This window comes from Squalius cephalus (genome assembly GCF_949319135.1).
Source record: "Squalius cephalus genome assembly, chromosome: 18".
In the NCBI taxonomy this organism is placed as follows: Eukaryota; Metazoa; Chordata; class Actinopteri; order Cypriniformes; family Leuciscidae; genus Squalius; species Squalius cephalus.
Genome location: NC_137139.1, coordinates 3,378,380 through 3,395,690, shown reverse-complemented (window position 1 = coordinate 3,395,690; position 17,311 = coordinate 3,378,380). Strand labels below are relative to the sequence as shown.

The following is a 17,311-nucleotide window of genomic DNA, read 5'->3' as shown; positions in this document are numbered from 1 at the left end:
ATGCATGTGTTATGCATTGCCTTTAGTAGAAATGTCTGTAACACTTTATAACACTGTTCCTTCATTAATGAATAACTACACAGGAACAAATGAGTAACACAATATTAACACTCCAGTAACTATTAACTAACCAAAAACTCTGATTAACACATTAGTTAGTAACAGCGCTCAGTTGAATGTGGTATTCACTATTAGCTAATCAGTAACTACTATTTCTTCATACCTCACTGAAGACTACTATATACAGGTTCATAATTTACATGAGTTCCCCTAGCCTGCCTATGGTCCCCCAGTGGCTAGACATTTAGATGGGTGTAAACCAAGCCCTGGGTATTTTTGAGAAAATGAAAGCTCAGACGGGCGAATCGAGAATCTTCCCTTTATGTCATCATAAGGGGAAAGGTCACCTACCCTTTCTCTTCTTTGCCCGCAAAGAGAATTTGGCCCGCCCATGAGAAAATATTGTTTTTTCCTCGAGAGACATCATGGCTTGCAAATGAGCGAAGCACGGCAGTTGCTCAGTGTTTGGATGTACAAATGAACACAAAAGTATTTTTTTAGTTCCTTCATCCGAGCCTCTGAAGAACCAGGGGGTTATGTGAATTTCTGATGTGTAATTGTTCAAGTTCAGACAGATAATCTTTCTCTCAAAGTCGTTCAATACTGTTTATGCATCATTAAATCAAGATAAAATATCAACTTCACATCGTTTCTCTTGGTAGGATGAAAATAATCTTATTTAAACTATGATTAAAATATATACAGAAAGCGCTCAAAGAACAATCCCTTTCCAATCGGCCAAACTGTCACTCACACAGCGCGAGTTTATCTGGACACTTGCCAAAACTCGTTATGAAATCAATGACGCTGTTACGCTGCACAACGAAGCTCTTACTGTACTTCCCTCATGTTTTCTTTGGTGAAATCATTAGTGAGAGTGCAGAAACTGCGTTGCAATGATAAGATCTTCATTCACGCGATCAACAGGCTGTCATCTGCTCAATGCTCATCACTGCAACCTTTTATGTGATGGGAATAAATCTAAATTCTTAAAAAACTTCTCACGATTAATCGTTAATCACGATTAATCGTTAATCACGGTTAATCTTGATAGCTGTAATAGTAAAAACGTATAATAGCTGTAATAATAAAAGTATTCGAGAGAGTTCCACATGTAATGCTAGATATTTCATATGCAAGCATGTCAGCCAATCACAGCAGTGGGCGTTTACACTGAAGTCTCACAGCAGACAGGCCCTTCAAACAGAGCTAAAATCAGGCTAGGAAAAATGCCTTTTATTTCTTAAATATTAAAATTTTTGATCTTAAAAACATACTAACGTTATAAGGGCACCCCAGGAAACATTCTAAAATAATAAAATAATCCATGTCATGGGACCTTTAAGACTTGCTGCCACTTACTGGCGGTTTTAACATTTAACATTTTAAAGTAGTAGTCGGGGAGCCAAAGTCTCAAAAGCTCAATAAAATGGGTTGAACCTGACATGGTCTGCCATACTTTTTATTTGTGTTTTTTCTGTTAACTTTGACCCTAAGAACCAATAATTGGAGGGTCTGCTCTGCCGGAAATATCGCGAAAAAAAAATTGTGGCCATTTTAGTGTATGCACCCTTGATTTGTATCAGAAAAATGTGAAAAATGATTTTTTTCCTCAAATCCTCAGTGGGTTTGGTAGGCTGTCAATAAATGCATTCCAGATACACAGAACACATGTGCTGACAACATCCACTGAAAAAAGAACTCTTAAAACACATTTCTACATGATTTTGCATCAATTTAATGCAAAAAATTAGGCGTTTTCTCACTTTTTTCCAATATTTTCATCTTTACTTCATTGGCAATCAACTATTCTCCCAAGTTATGACATCAGTCAATATGTCATTCTTTTCACCAAACAGTATACTCATTCCACAGAAAAAAATCATAAAAATCCAACCAAAATCAATGGATCTGTGATGATTTCACTGATAGTTGATCAGCAGGCTCAGAACCTCAATAGAATTGTAGGCTACTCTCAAAATTCCGAAAGACATTTTTTTCCGAAAGACAAAAAGTAATTGTTTCAATAGTGTTGTCAACATAACACTTGTAATTGGTTTAACAAAATGTTTCTATCATATATTTTGATATTCACCCACTTTTATAATGGATAGATGCACTTTTATGATGGATAGATGCACTTTTATAATGGAGAGATGGACTTTTATAATGGATAGATGCACTTTTATAATGGATAGATGCACTTTTATAATGGATAGATGGACTTTTATGATGGAGAGATGGACTTTTATGATGGAGAGATGGACTTTTATGATGGAGAGATGGACTTCTCTCCATTATCCATTATAAAAGTGCATCTATCCATTATAAAAGTCCATCTCTCCATTATAAAAGTACTTTCTGACATTCTAACTGAAAGTGGGTGAATATCAAAATACATGATAGAAACATTTTGTTAAACCAATTACAAGTGTTATGTTGACTACACTATATTGAAACAATTACTTTTTATTACAACTGTACATGAATAAATAGGCCATTTGGCCCTGGACTAATAGGGTATTCTATTTGTGCATTCTATTGGCTCTATTCTATTTTGAAGACTTGTGCTGGCTGCACAAGTCTAATTTAAGGCTCTCACAAATAAATAGTATGGGTATATTATACATTTTCTAAATCATCAGAGTGCCTAGAGTATTGAAGTTGTTGAGTTTTGTGTCCGTGGTGTTCTTTCATGCCACAGGGATAAAAGAAAGCATACAGTTTAGGCGGAAATTGTGAAAAAATGTGTGTTATTTCTGGTTTAAAGAAGTCATGTGACCTCTGTGTTTGTCAGACAGATTCAGTACTGGGCTTAAATGAAAGCCTAAAAGGTCCCCTTTCCAGCGATACCAAGCACCATATTATAGAATATTGACAATATCCCTAGCATGAGCCTAAACCAGATATACACCAGATTTCAAAAACGGAATTTATCTTAGGGGGTTAGTAACTTCATGAGCTGAAAAAAGTGATTTCGCTACCACCGCTGCACTGCTATCGTGATTTTTCTAATACTAGGGGTGTATACCTTGCCAAAAAACAATGATAGCATTTTTCCCCCCGATGATACCGATCAACCCCCCTGGCTCATGGACTATATGTCTTTCGGAATTTTGAGAGTAGCCTACAATTCTATTGAGGTTCTGAGCCTGCTGATCAACTATCAGTGAAATCATCACAGATCCATTGATTTTGGTTGGATTTTTATGATTTTTTTCTGTGGAATGAGTATACTGTTTGGTGAAAAGAATGACATATTGACTGATGTCATAACTTGGGAGAATAGTTGATTGCCAATGAAGTAAAGATGAAAATATTGGAAAAAAGTGAGAAAACGCCTTATTTTTTGCATTAAATTGATGCAAAATCATGTAGAAATGTGTTTTAAGAGTTCTTTTTTCAGTGGATGTTGTCAGCACATGTGTTCTGTGTATCTGGAATGCATTTATTGACAGCCTACCAAACCCACTGAGGATTTGAGGAAAAAAATCATTTTTCACATTTTTCTGATAAAAAATCAAGGGTGCATACACTAAAATGGCCACAATTTTTTTTCGCGATATTTCCGGCAGAGCAGACCCTCCAATTATTGGTTCTTAGGGTCAAAGTTAACAGAAAAAACACAAATAAAAAGTATGGCAGACCATGTCAGGTTCAACCCATTTTTGAGACTTTGGCTCCCCGACTATAGGCCTATTATTTCTTTTATCCCCAACAGTTCATATTTCTATATTCAGAATTTTATATTTAAACCATTAATCTGAAAATTATTTATGCAGTTGTAATTGCATTAACAGCATTAAATTGTGTAAAAAATCTAACCATCACTTCAGATGCTGCTCCTGTGTGCCGCCTCACAAGTGCCAATGCCAACTATAGCCATAGTCACTCATTAATAAAGTATTCAGAGGAAACTCTGGTCTGTTTTCATTTACATCTATGTATTTATGAACATTTGGTTCACTTAGTAGATTTGAATTATAACTGAGCACAACACTGAGCGGTATCGTAATACTCCAGCTGGTACAGTAGCGTAAGACATGTTTATGGTATGATGTCAACCCTAGACGCTTCTGATACAGATACGCTTGCAGTGATGCCACACATAATGATGTCATACCAGCATTGTCCAAATACACAATTTATCAGTCAGGTAAAGCATTCGGACGCCTCGCGAATTTCATTTGGCGCACCAGAGGACGATTCTATGTCGGTTGCAGCATCACAAGGTGGGCAGGAGTCCTCGGGAGATGACGATTTGGATGTGCTGCCGCCTTCGGGTGTGCCAGCACTGCCTGAGTCGGATCCTGAGTTGACTGCCATGCTTTCCCGGGCAGCCGCAGCCATTGGGTTAGAGTGTAGCCCTCCGACCTGCCCAGTGCGTTCACGATAATTGTTTTTTGGGTGCGGCCGCCGATCCCTGTCGGCGTCCAACCCCAATACTTTTCTTCCCGGACGTGCATGAGGAGGTCACAAGGTCCTGGGAGACTCCTTTGTCTTCCCGTGATCGTTAAGCGACCTTCTCCACCTTTCCTCCCCTCGACCAGGCCGTTGCCAAAGGGTACACTGGGGTTCCCCAGGTTGAACGCTCTGTTGCGATACAACTGTGTCCGCAGAGCGCTTCTTCCCGCAGCGACCCTAAGCACCACTACAAAGCCTGTAGGTTTTCGTCTACTCTGGTGGCGAAATCCTATAGAGCCGCGGGGCAGGCAGCCGCCTCTGCCAGGCCCAGATGCTCAGGGACATGCACGAGGGAAGGACTGACCCAGGGCTCTTTGATGAGCTGTGTGCCGCCACTGACCTCGCTCTCCGGGCGACGAAAGTGACCGTACGCTCCCTGGGTCAGGTGATGTCCACAGTCGTGGTCTAGGAGAGACACCTGTGGCTCAACCTGGCCGATATGAGAGAGGCCGAGCGAACCCGCTTCCTCGACACTCCCATATCCCAGGCTGGCCTCTTTGGCGGAGCGGTCGAGGACTTTGCGCAACAGTTCTCGACCGCCCAGAAGCAGACTGAGGCTATTAAGCATATTCTGCCCCGACGGCCCGCTGCTGCCTCAACCCAGCCGTCGGCACAGAATCCCCAGCCTCAGAATCCTCATCCTCAGCCTGCAGAATCCTCACCGCTGAGGGCGCCCTCCCGCACGGCCCCAGCAGCAGCCTCCACCCTGGCCGCGTCATGGAGGAAGCCGCCACAGCCCTCTCCGGCCCCGCACCCCGCTAACCGCCAGGCTAAGCGGGGGCTGCTCAGAGATGGCAGTCAGTTCTTTACAGGAGATGGTAGCAGGGCCTTGGTTTTCCCACCCCCGCTGCTCGTTCCATGACGAGCAGCACCCTAAAATGGTTAAAGAAAGAACTGACATACCCATCTCTGAGCACACAGAGTTCTAAGATGACAGTGCGCGCCGCTCACGAGCCTCGCCACTCTCGTCCCCCTCTGTCGTCAGACCCCTGCCAGAGCACGCCCCGTGGAACGCTGGTCCTTCCCTGGCCTCCTCTGGCAGGACGCAGCCAATGACCTTGCCCCCACACCGGGGCCGCTATGCCACCCACGTCCGGGCCGGTCATTCCGCCTCGCTGCACCCCCGAGGGCATGTCTGTGGATCGCATGACCTGTTCTTGGCACAGAGCCTGAGCCTGGCACAGTTCTTGGGAGCCTGACTGGAGCTTCCCAAGCTGTCCCGCTGGGTCGCAAGAACCACCAGGCTCGGCTACGCGATTCAGTTCACACGGTCTCCTCCCCGCTTCAGGGGAGTCCGCTTCACTATGGTCGGTGGCAATGCCCCTGTCATGAGAGCGGAGATTGCCACCCTACTGGCGAAGGGTGTGATCGAGACTGTCCCTGCAGCCGAAATGAGGTCCGGGTTCTACAGCCCCTGCTCCATTGTGCCTAAGAAAACCGGTGGGTTACGACCAATCCTGGACCTACGCTTCTTGAACCGGTCACTTCACAGGGTCCTGTTCAAGATGCTCACGGCCAAACGCATTTTCGAATGTGTCACAGGATTGGTTTGCAGCGATCTACCTGAAGGACGCCTACTTTCATGTCTCCATTCTTTCTCGACACAGACCGTTCCTACGGTTTGCTTTCGATGGGCAGGCATACCAGTACGTGGCCCTCCCATTCGGGATAGCCCTGTCTCCTCGTGTCTTCACGAAAGTCGTCGAGGCAGCCCTTGTGCCGCTACGGCTACAAGGGGTTCGCATCTTGAACTATCTCGACGACTGGCTGATCCTAGCTCACTCTCGAGACCTGGTTTGCGAACACAGGGACTTAGTGCTCCGGCACCTAGCTGGGCCTTCGGGTCAACTGGGAAAAGAGCAAACTTTGCCCTGTGCAGAGGATCTCTTTTCTCGGTATGGAAATCGACTCGGTCGCCATGTGCGCGCAGTTTATGAGCGAGCGCGTGGATTTACTGCTGACTTGCCTGAGACATTTCGAGGGCAAGAGTGCGGTCCCTCTGAAACTATTTCAGAGGCTCCTGGGGCATATGGCAGCCGCAGCAACGCCGCTCTGATTGCTTCATATGAGAACGCTTCAGCTCTGGCTTCGCGAACGAGTCCCGAGGTGGGCATGGCAACACGCCACGCTCCGAGTACCAGTGACTCCAACCTGCCGTCAGACCTTCACCCCGTGGACGAACCTCAGCTTTCTACGGACCGGAGTGCCCTTAGAACGAGTTTCCAGGCATGTTGTTGTATCGACAGATGCCTCCACCACGGGCTGGGGCGCCATGTGCAATGGACATGCTGCCGCGGGCTCCTGGACAGAACCCCAGCGCCTTTGGCATGTCAATATCCTCGAGTTGCTGGCAGTACGTCTCTCCCTGCACCGCTTCCGTGCGCTGCTCAAGGGTCAGCACATACTAGTTCGATCAGACAATACCGCGACAGTAGTGTACATCAACCGACAAGGTGGTCTGCGCTCCCGCCGTATGTCTCAACTCGCCCGCCACCTCCTCCTATGGAGGTCGCTTTGAGCCATTTATATCCCGGGAGACCTGAACTGTGCAGCCGACAAGCTCTCACGGCTTCAGCCTGTTTTAGACCTGTTTGCCTCCCACGACTTGTCCCATTGCGACCAGTTTTACTCCCTGACCGAGGGCACGCTCGGCACGGATGCACTGGCGCACAGCTGGCCGCGGGGCCTCTGCAAGTATGCGTTTCCCCCAGTGAGCCTTCTTGCAGGGAGGACGAGGAGCAGGTCATTTTGGTTGCCCCTCATTGGCACAACCGGACCTGGTTCCCCGAGTACTCCGAGTACTAGTACTCCTCGCGACAGCACCACCCTGGCCAAACCCTCTGAGGAAGGACCTCCTTTCTCAGGGACGGGGCACCCTATGGCATGAGGCAGGTTTGAGTACCCTACTACCAGCGGTGGTGGCTACCATCACTTCCGTTAGAGCATCGTCCACTAGACATGCCTACGCGTTGAAGTGGAACCTCTTCATCACCTGGTGCTCTTAAAAGCGAAGGCTGTCTCCCTCCACCCTGAAAATGTATGTTGTCGCTATTGCCGCACATCACGATGCAGTTGAAGGTAAGTCCGTTGGAAAGCACGACCTGGTCATCAGGTTCCTGAGAGGAGCGAGGAGACTGAATCCTCCTTGCCCTCCTCTCGTACCCTCTTGGGACCTCTCAGTGGTTCTAACTACCCTGCAGAGTGTTCCCTTTGAGCCTCTGCAGTCAGTGGAGCTTAACCCTCTGGGGTCTAAGGTGTTTTGGGGGTTAATGTCAATGCCCTGACATTTGTGCTTTTTTCAGTTGCTTATAAACATATTAATGGCAAAGGTGTTATTACACTCTATTTAGCACAAACAGGGCTACCATAATATGTGAGCAACATGTATGTACATGTTTGTATTTTTGAGAGAATAATGTTTATGCATGGTTATTGAAAAAACAAAAAATGAAAGTTTCTGAAATGAGGCCACAAAACACATACTAAATATGTGTCAATAAGACTTTTGACTAATGCATGTCGTCGCCTTTTTTCTTCAAAATGATGTGAAAATCATCCTGCCTAATCATTCACATAAAACAATGAATTGATTTAAATTTTGTAAAACACTTTTTGTTTGGAAAGGCAATATGCGGATGGGCGTAAACGATCCAATGACACCATCATGCATATAGAGTGGTTCACACCTGAGGAGACAATGGGGCCCGCATACATAATGAGCCTTTCATTCAGGTGTGTCACTGAGCCACAGGAAAGAATGCAAGGACAATACATATATATATATATATATATATTTATTTATGTACATTTATTAGAGGATCAACCCCATGAGATGAAACATCTCGTTTTCATGGGGGTCCTCAGGATCATGTCCAAACAACAAAAAACAGCAAAACAACAGAGTAGATATAATCAAATAAGACAAAAAAGTCATAACAATAATAAAATAATAATACAACAACAACAAAAAAAAAAACAAAAAAAAACAAAACAAATAAACACACGCACTCACACACTTTCACACGCACCACACGGACACACACGCCCGCCCGCACTCACACACACACAAGCTCTCACTATCCCCACCCATCACAGATAGACATTCATATACTGAATAAAAACATACATAACATGACAATATCAATGCTAAATCTGAAATGCTAGAAACATAGACAAATATTCTGAAGATGTGTTAACAAAGCAGTTCGGAACATAGGAAAAGAAGTAAGCGAACGAATGGATGCAGGAAGGCTGTTCCAGTCACGAGGGGCTCTAAAACAGAAAGCATATTTCCCAATTTCTCTCTTAACTCTAGGGACAGTAAAGAAGATCTGTTCGTTGTGACGAAGGCTATAATGTGAACTGTAAGGCACTAAATATTGTGATAAATAATATGGATATTGAAAGTAAATACATTTAAAAATGAGCTGAAGCCAATGATATTGTCTTCTGGCTGAGGGTGCAAGCCAGGACAGCTGTTCATACATCACACAATGATGTGTCCTATAGGGGCAGCGTAGAACAAAACGGCACAGGCTGTTGTATACCACATCAAGAGAGTGTAGACAAGAGGCAGTAGTGTTGGCATATATAATATCTGCATAGTCCAGAATAGGTAGCAACAACTGAGAGACTATCCTTTTCCTAACCTGAAAATTAAAGCAATCTATTGAATGATATAATGTTTTAAGACGAAAACTAAGTTTGTTGTTCAGCGCGTGTACATGAGCTTTGAATGAAAGATCAGTTTCTAGCCAAACACCGAGATATTTAAATTTTTCGGTTGGTTGTAAAGGAGAAGAATCAAGAAAATGCAAATTAAGATTATTTCTATCTTTCTTCTGAAAAAGCATACAGTATGATTTTGATTTATTCAGCAGGAGTTTATTAAATGACAGCCACTGCTGTACAGAATCAAAGTCATGTTGTAAAGTATAATTTATGTCGGGAATATTTGGTTTGGAGCAATATATAATTGTATCATCTGCATAAAGATGAATGTCACATTCTGAACAACATTGTGGCAAGTCATTAATAAAAATGGAAAATAACAAAGGCCCAAGTGAAGAACCTTGGGGAATGCCTTTATCTACACCTGTAAAATTCGACTGACTGCCCCCGAAGGACACACACTGGCGGCGATGATGAAAATAAGAGTTAAACCACAGAAGAGATGAACGGGAAAGACCAAATGAATATAATTTATCCAAGAGATATATATATAATTGGCTCACAGTTGGAAACACAGTTGTTGTTGTTTTTTTCTAGTAATAGTGCCGTTAATTCTCATACTGTATTTTCAGAAAGTTTTGGAATACTGTATATTCTCTACCCAAATGTGTCACTATTAAAACACAATAAAAATTATTTAAAGAGAAGGTATATATTGACCTTTAAAGATTTTGTTTACATCTATCCTTGTATATATTTTTGCTATTTTATTAAAAAGGTTATACAATTACAACAATTAAAATTTTAACAATATTTCCAGTGTAATCTTTCTTTGTAAAAACTAAAGTATACATTTTATCATATGTATTTCAAAGTAAAGGATTAATTAGTTTGAATATAGCCTACATTGGAATAAACACTATAACATCTTAGTTGATGACTTTATTTTTGACAAAACATAATATATATATTTAACATATGAGCAGAAATTTGCAACATTATAAGCTTATTTGATTTGGCAATATTTTACAGTAAAAACTTTATAATCTATCCGATTTTTGTAGTCGATTTTTACTCATCTCAGTATAACAAAAGAGTTTGGTAAAAGCTGTTCATTCAATCACACACAGAAACGCGATTCATATTTAAACAGTCTTTTTGCCAGCTGTAGTAGCTACACAACAGCGCGCATCTGTGCGTTTATTCATTCACACACAGAAACGCGATTCATATTCTCTCCGTGGGCGGGGTCACATTAAAACATAATGAGCTGAGATGAGAACGACTGACATCTCTCTCTTTTCATACATATTACATAAACTGAGAATATTTGTTTTTTATAAAAAATACTTCATTTAAAAGAAGAGAATTCAAGCTTCATGCCTGTGTGACTGTTTGACTGAGTATTCGCTGAGTTACGGTTCATTTTCGGACGCGTTTCAGAATGGACTTAACTGACAGAGAGAAAGCAGAACTCGCATCATGTTTATTTTTCTTTATTTGGCGAAAAGCACAACACTTTGTTTTTATTGTGAGTATACACAAAAAAAAATACACACTTAACAGGATCGATTGATGTATGAAACTTGTATGCAAGATCAAAGTCAACAGAGTATTTTGAATCTCTTTTGCACTGATAAGAAAAAAAAGCGAGCCTATCGCGCCGACGCGATTGTCGACCCCAGGGGGTTAATGTAAAAATATATAGTGTAAACGATAAATCACGTTTGAGATTTGTGCTGGCTACTGTATACAGGCCACCAGGGCACCATAAAGATTTTATCAAAGAATTTGCGGACTTTCTATCAGAATTAATATTGACTGCAGATAAAGTACTAATTGTTGGTGATTTTAATATACACATCGATAATGAAAAAGATGCATTGGGTTTGACATTTAAAGACATTGTAAACTCAATTGGAGTTAGACAACACATGTCAGGACCAACTCATGTGTCGTAATCATACTCTAGATCTAATATTATCACATGGAATAAATGTTGATGCCGTTGAAATTCTGCAGCAGAGCGATGACATCTCAGATCATTATCTAGTCTCGTGTAAACTTCATTTAGCCAAGGCTGCAAAGCTGACTCCGTGTTTTAAATATGTTAGACCTATCACTTCTGCCACTAAAGATTGCTTTATTAATAATCTTCCTAATCAGTTTCATCATCTCAGCATCCCGGATAGCTTAGAAGAACTCGATATTGCAACAGAAACTTTTAACTCTCTCTTTTCCAGCACTTTAGACACAGTTGCTCCTTTGCCCTTAAAGAAGATTAAAGAAAATTGTCCAATGCCGTGGTACAACGAGCACACTCAGGCCCTTAAGAGAGCAGCCAGAAAAATGGAGAACAACTGGAAGAAATCAAATCCGAATCTTTCGGATTTCATGGAAGGAGAGCTTGATTACGTACAGAGAGGCTTTAAAAGCTGCTAGATCTGCTTATTTTTCAAACCTATTAGAAGAAAATAAACATAATCCTAGGTATTTATTTGAAACGGTGGCTAAACTAACGAAAAAGAAAGCTTCAAACACAGAAGTTTCCAAGCAACACAGCAGTAATGACTTTATGAACTTCTTCACTTATAAGATTGATAATATCAGGGACAAAATTATAACTATGCAACCGTCTACTACAGTATCGCATCAGGCAGTGCATTGTAGTCTCCCTGAGGAAAAATTTGATTAATTTATTGCTAGAGGAGAGGAAGAATTTTGCAAACTCGTTAATTCATCTAAATCGACAACATGTATGTTAGACCCTATACCGACTAAGCTACTGAAAGAGATGCTCCCAGAGGTCACAGATCCTCTTCTTAATATCATTAATTCATCTTGTCTCTAGGATACGTACCAAAAACCTTTAAGCTGGCTATGATTAAACCGCTTGTTAAAAAAACACAACTTGATCCTACAGAATTAGTCAATTACAGGCCGATCTCGAATCTACCTTTTCTGTCAAAGATATTAGAAAAAGCAGTATCCTCACAACTATGTTCCTTTTTTGAAAGAAATGATATCTGTGAGGATTTTCAGTCCGGATTTAGACCTTACCATAGTACCGAGACAGCTCTCATTAGAGTCACAAATGATTTGCTCTTATCATCCGATCGTGGTTGTGTCTCTCTATTAGTGTTACTCGATCTTAGTGCTGCATTTGATACTATTGACCACAACATTCTTTTAAATAGACTAGAAAATTATGTTGGCATTAGTGGAATTGCACTAGCATGGTTTAAATCATACTTATCTGACCGTTATCAGTTTGTAGCAGTAAATGAAGAGATGTCTTATCGATCACAAGTTCAGTATGGCGTACCACAAGGCTCAGTACTAGGACCGTTGCTGTTCACTCTGTACATGCTACCCTTAGGAGATATCATTAGGAAACATGGAATTAGCTTTCACTGTTATGCTGACGATACTCAGCTGTATATTTCTTCACACCCTAATGAAACTTACCAATTCACAAAACTAACGGAATGCATAGCTGATAAAAAAAATTGGATGACTCATAATTTCCTACTACTAAATTCTGAAAAAAACAGAGATTCTAATTATTGGACAAAAAACTTCTTCACGTAATAACCTAGAATACTGTCTAACACTTGAATGGTGTCGTCTAGGCGGCCCCTAATTTAATAACAAATGATCGTTGCGACGGAAGCGAATCAATCAAAACTAACTTTAGCTGGAAAATAACTATATTAAAGAACCGCTATAAAGCCAAAACAATCTCTGTTACCTTAAATTATACGTTCATCTCTGTAAAGCTGCTTTGAAACAATCTACATTGTTGAGAGCGCTATATAAATGAAGAAGACTTGACTTGACAGCGCTCCTGGTTGCATTAGCCTCCATCAAGAGGTTAGGGGACCTTGCAGGCATTTTCCATTGACGAAGCGTTCCTGGAATTCGGGCCGGCCTACTCTCACGTGATCCTGAGACCCCGGCCTGGATACGTGTCCAAGGTTCCCACCACTCTCTTTCGAGACCAGGTGGTGAAGTGCTGCCCTCGGAGGAGGCAGACCCAGCCTTGGCACTGCTCTGTCCAGTACGCGCTCTCCATGCTTACATAGATAGAATGCAGTGTTTCAGGACCTCAGACCAGCTCTTTGTCTGTTATGGTGGGAAGTTGAAGGGAAAGGCTCTCTCCAAGCAAAGGTTGTCTCACTGGATAGTGGACGCCATTACTTTGGCATACCAGCAGCAGGGTCGACCGTGCCCCCTTGGTGTGACGGCCCACTCCACCCGGAGTGTGGCCTCCTCTTGGGCTCTATCGCATGGCGCCTCGCTAACAGACATCTGCAGGCTGGGCGACACCCAACACATTCGTGAGATTCTACAATCTCCGAGTGGAGCCATTTTCTACTCATGTACTCGCTTCAACCAGCTGGTACTAGATTCTGCTCAGGTGTCTTCGCTTGCTCGCCATACCTCTCCATGGACGGGATATGTGCGATATTCTCCTCAGGTGAGCCTAATAAGCCCTGAGTTTCCTCCAGCACTGTTGACGTCAACGCCAGAGTTATGCCACCAGCAGCTTTCGCGTTGGCTAGGTGCCTTCATGTGCCTCCATGTGCATGGTTTCCCCTCTGGGCGACCCCCACATGTGTATTTCCACTGTAAGCCTCTCTGAGCATGTGTCTTTCCCTTGGCAAGTCACCTTGCCACCCCTGGGGTTGAAATATTCCACCTGCAGCTGGACACCGCAGTGATTCTCCATATGCAGCCACTTCCACTGTACCGCTGGCACGCCTGAGTTCAGTCTCGGCTCCTCAGCGAAGACATATCTGCATGTTGCCGGCATACTTCCTTATATACCCACGAGGTGGGGCGGAGTTACGCTATGCAAATTCCACAGACCTATGGCATTTCTTTGCCATTAGCTCGTTTTAATTCTCGAAGAGGAGAGGCTTTCTAAGTGAAATCCCATTCGTCGTCACGATGTAACTAGGGATGCGCCGATCCGATACTGCCATTTTTGCCGGATCGGGTATCGGTCAGGCGAGGCCGATCCAAATCCGATATTGTGCGTACACTATTCAGTGTTATTGTTAAGCCCCACAAAAGGCACACAAACATTATAAAGCATCGTAAGTTTTCGTGCACAATATTATAACTGTTCTGAAGCCATTATATAGTATAATGTGAGATAGAAATTAATTTTTAAGTTGTTAAAATTCAAGCTCACGTAAACGTTTCCCTCAGCTGCGGCTGTCAATCATTCTTCATTCGGCATTCAAACAGCGCGTCGCGTTCGGTTACGAAGTTTTTTTTTTTTTTACCTTTATTTAACCAGGTAAGCACGTAGAGAACACGTTCTCAATTGAAACGGCGACCTGGCCAAGATAAAGCGAAGGTGCAAGATAACATAAAGTTACACAAAAATACACAAGCAGATAAAAATTATGGATAAAAATACAAGTTTTCTAGGCAGTAGTAAAAACAACCTTGGTATGCATACAACTAGTGCATCATAATGTACAATAAAGGATTGAGATGATAATAAAATAACAAGGCAACTACATAAGTAGTAATAATACTGGGCGTAATTGTGCAAGGAGAAATTGTGCAAATAGCGTACAACACACAAACAGAGTGCACGAGACTCTCAGCAGGTCACCAACGGACAAAAAGGCACCAGAGCAGAGATAAATTAAGTGCAATATTATAATTAGGGAGATCAACATGTGCAGCGAAGAGGAAAAAGCTCTGATAGTCGTGCTTTAAAAGACGTGAGGGAGATGATGTTCTCAAGTTTCATAGTCTTTTGTAACTCATTCCAGTTAACATGATGAAACTCTCTCCAAGATGATTCAGTGTTACTATTATTATACTTGATCTGTACAGTTATGGCTAAAAGTTTTGAGAATGACACAAATATTAGTTTTCACAAAGTTTGCTGCTAAACTACTTTTAGATCTTTTTTTCAGTTGTTTTTGTGATGTACTGAAATATAATTACAAGCACTTTATACGTTTCAAAGGCTTTTATTGACAATTACATGACATTTATGCAAAGAGTCAGTATTTGCAGTGTTGGCCCTTCTTTTTCAGGACCTCTGCAATTCGACTGGGCATGCTCTCAATCAACTTCTGGGCCAAATCCTGACTGATAGCAACCCATTCTTTCATAATCACTTCTTGGAGTTTGTCAGAATTAGTGGGTTTTTGTTTGTCCACCCGGCTCTTGAGGATTGACCACAAGTTCTCAATGGGATTAAGATCTGGGGAGTTTCCAGGCCATGGACCCAAAATTTCAACGTTTTGGTCCTCGAGCCACTTAGTTATCACTTTTGCCTTATGGCACGGTGCTCCATCGTGCTGGAAAATGCATTGTTCTTCACCAAACTGTTGTTGGATTGTTGGAAGAAGTTGCTGTTGGAGGGTGTTTTGGTACCATTCTTTATTCATGGCTGTGTTTTTGGGCAAAATTGTAAGTGAGCCCACTCCCTTGGATGAGAAGCAACCCCACACATGAATGGTCTCAGAATGCTTTACTGTTGGCATGACACAGGACTGATGGTAGCGCTCACCTTTTCTTCTCCGGACAAGCCTTTTTCCAGATGCCCCAAACAATCGGAAACAGGCTTCATCGGAGAATATGACTTTGCCCCAGTCCTCAGCAGTCCATTCACCATACTTTCTGCAGAAGATCAATCTGTCCCTGATGTTTTTTTTGGAGAGAAGTGGCTTCTTTGCTGCCCTTCTTGACACCAGGCCATCTTCCAAAAGTCTTCGCCTCACTGTGCATGCAGATGCGCTCACACCTGCCATTCCTGAGCAAGCTCTGCACTGGTGGCACTCCGATCCCGCAGCTGAATCCTCTTTAGGAGACGATCCTGGTGCTTGCTGGACTTTCTTGGATGCCCTGAAGCCTTCTTAACAAGAATTGAACCTCTTTCCTTGAAGTTCTTGATAATCCTATAAATTGTTGATTTAGGTGCAATCTTAGTAGCCACAATATTCTACTTGTATTCTACATTCTGGAGTATATGCAAATTGATATTATAAAAACTTTTCCAATTTCCAATATTTATGTAATTCTCAAAACTTTTGGCCACGACTGTAGATAAAGGTCTATGGTTTCGCATAAAACAACTTTATCTTGCTGGACTTTATTGCTGTACCTTAATCATGTTACTTTCTACCGGGTGTCTGTTAGATCACAACACTGGAGTAAAGTCAGAGCACTATTTGTTCTTCACGCGCACAGTAACTGAAATTTAAAACTGTTAAAAGAAAATGCTGAATGGACAATTGCGTAGATAGATACTGTATAATACACTACGCATCAATATGTCTTTTCTTTGTGCTTTGAACTTTTCAATGCGGACTCGACGCGCTGCGCGCTGTGACTCATGTTGCTTCAAGCGCATCATTCTGCGCTCGGGATGCGCATAAGCGCTGTGGGCCGCACTGTATTGGAGCCTTTCATATCGTAATACAGGGACGCAATGAAAGATTATTAATAGTCTTTCTTGTTCTGTCCTATCTATCATATGTTGCTACCTCATTAAACAGCTGTGCTATACATTAGCCCATAGTTAAAGTAGGCTATATATAAAATAATTGATACTTTTGATTTTTGTTATCTTGTTTTTCATGAATGTATTTTACAACGATACAAAGAGCAATGTGTAATGTTTTACCAGATTTAGTGTTACACTTATTGTCTCTAATTTGTTCCCCACTAAACATTTTTTTCACAAAATGTTCAGATTTTATACAATTATTGTGCACTCGTGATTTTTCTAGACTCAATTTTACTGCTGAATAATCCACTAATCTAGTTTATAATAGCATTTATATCAGATTATGATCATATATTTTTTGTTGTTTTTCTTTATAATGAAGTTGTCTGTATTAAGTAGATTGTGTTTAACACACAAAATAGTGATTATCAGTTCAACACAGAGTTATAGAAATTCTACTTGATTTAAAAAAAAAAACTGCGCTGTTATCTGTACCGGATCGGTAGCGGTCGATACTCAGAATTTTTGGTATCGGATCGGATCGATTCTGGAAAAAATGGTATTGGTGCATCCCTAGACGTAACGTCTCCGTTCCCTACTCAGTTCAGTTCCTAAACGTTTCTGTTCTATTTC

At 41.9% G+C, this 17,311-nt stretch overlaps 1 protein-coding gene across 1 annotated transcript in view; it reads left to right on the top strand.

Annotated features, from left to right (window-relative positions):
• LOC307145573 (uncharacterized protein) overlaps positions 1-17,311 on the top strand; it is a 34,483-nt gene that overhangs the window by 16,536 nt on the left and 636 nt on the right. The window lies entirely within an intron of this gene.